We start from the raw sequence: 2,119 nt of genomic DNA on the forward strand, positions 1-2,119 counted from the left end.
GTCGCTGCTGGCGTGGGCAGAGGTAGGAGAGGTGGGGAAAGGTCATTGCTCCCTAAAGAGCAGCGAGGGTTTGGAGGCTGAGCCGTATTATGTGACTCCTCTGCTGTGGGATCCATAAAATGCCAGCAGCGGAGCCGTGACGACCGGTCGGTGTGCGTGGTGAGGGAGGGAGGCAGGGAGATGGTGTTGGGCAGAGCCACGGTGCTTTGCTGCCACCAAGGTGAGTCATGGCTCTGGGACCCGGGAGGTGAATCCAGGCTGCTTGCAGCCCCAAAACATGCTTCTTTTCATGCAGAACAAACACAGAGACACTAAATAAGAGAAAATAAAGATTGCACAGTTTGAACCTGCAGATCTTGAAATAAGAATGAGCTCCAACCTCTGTTGCATTTTCCTCAACTTTTCTCTGTATCCGTTGGCTTTTTGCTGCACTGCCTATGTGGAAATATTCACACTACAATTTCCACTTGTGGACATGAAGAAAGTTACTCCTCTGCCTCCCCTGGACATCTTCATCTGCGCATGAATGAGAGGATGCACCTCTCACTGCATCTGCTACCCCAGTAATACTTCTAGCCTCGCAGATCCCCAAGCAACATATAAACTGGAGCCTTTTGCTCTGCGTAACTTCTGGCTTGCTTTTTGTTGAGTCATCCTAGGGACAAGCCAAGAGATTGTTTATGCCAGCACACAGTGGTATTTCGGTCCACCTCTGTGTGAGTGATGGCTGGCATTGCCGACGGAGCTGTACAGGACGTACCCATCTCTCCTCCCCGGAAGATAAAATTGACAGACGAGCCGGCAGGACCCACCGGTACATCCGAGCATGGATTGCTTTTTCTTTTTTGGTGTTTAATCTCCACCTATAAACTTTCTCCTTCAGGATCCACATACAAAGTGGGCTTGTAAGTCGGGTGAAGACGTGACGGTAACTTGGCAGTGCGAGGTGTGAATATCTTTGATGCCAGAATTCAGTCGACCTAACTATAAGGACGTGCTGCTGGTAGCTGTGTTAGTGTGGCAACTTTTCTAGTTTCTTTTCTAGGTGTAGGAGAGAGGCTTCTCCTGAGACAGACTGGAGATTGAAAGTGCCAGGTCAAACCTGGGATTAGGTTGTTGCTGTGACACCTGAAGCAAGGGCCTGAAGTTGGGTGAGGTGAAGAATGCCTGGAGAGCAGACTGGAGGTGGGAACTGACTGCCCCATAACAGGCAGAAAATACCCTCCAGAGCAGAGGGATCTATTCCTGAAAGGCTGACTGCGAGCACATGCTGGGGGAGAGGAGAACAGGGCAAGGCGGTATTTATCTTCAAGAGGGTTGTTGTGGAAGAAAGCGGTGGAGACAGGAGAGGGCACCAGGTGTAAGGAGCATCCCAGAGTGAAGACAGTGCAAGCAGCCAGTTGGTAGGAGGGTTTGGGGCTGTAGCACAGCCTGTGCTGGTGTTGGTGCTAAAGAAGAGGCAAAACGGGCAGCCAGAGAGCAGCTGGTGGCAAAGCAAAGAGGCAGGGGGAGAGGATAACATAGAGTAAATGCTCAACGTTATTACATGTCGTTTTCTGAACGTTGATGGCATCCAGATGTTTTCCCTCTGGTGCCAACAGGACTCCTGCACGTGCTGTCCTGTTCTGCCTACGCGAGCGGCGTTACCCCAGCCAGCCCTGACTGCACCTCTTTTTGCTGGGATTATAAACCCTTTTTACTTTAGAGCTTCTCCTTTCTCTGAAGATGAGCAAAGCTGTGCAGAGGTTTGAGGTTGAAAAGGGATGGTCACCGAAGACAGCGAGGGTGCAGTGGAGATGCAAAAAGAAAAGGAGAGTAAAGGACGGACGCATTTGAAGTTGCTCAGCTCAGACTCAAAGCATGAATAATGTTTCCCATTTTGAAACAAGCAGCCTCTGAATCTGTTCCCTTCCTGTCCAGACAGCCGTCGGGAGGAATGTAGGGCAGGCATAACAAGCACGCTGTGCAGACATGCCGCAGCGTTCCTGAGCCAGCAGTGGAGGCAGGCAGCTGGGAGCCGGCTCGCGGGGACGCCTGGGCTTGCCGGTAACAAGGACCAGTATTGCCAGTGCAAGGCAGGGCCAGTAGGCAAAAAAAGTCACGCATCTGGGAGGGAAAG

General features: G+C 51.5%; 1 protein-coding gene across 1 annotated transcript in view; it reads left to right on the plus strand.

The window, feature by feature from the left end:
- LOC104621113 (protein FAM208B-like) overlaps positions 1 to 2,119 on the plus strand; it is a gene marked incomplete at both ends in the record, with an annotated part of 9,042 nt that overhangs the window by 824 nt on the left and 6,099 nt on the right. The gene's annotated exons all lie outside the window — the stretch shown is intronic.

The sequence above is a fragment of the Phaethon lepturus genome, unplaced genomic scaffold (genome assembly GCF_000687285.1).
Source record: "Phaethon lepturus isolate BGI_N335 unplaced genomic scaffold, ASM68728v1 scaffold47375, whole genome shotgun sequence".
Lineage (NCBI taxonomy): Eukaryota > Metazoa > Chordata > Aves > Phaethontiformes > Phaethontidae > Phaethon > Phaethon lepturus.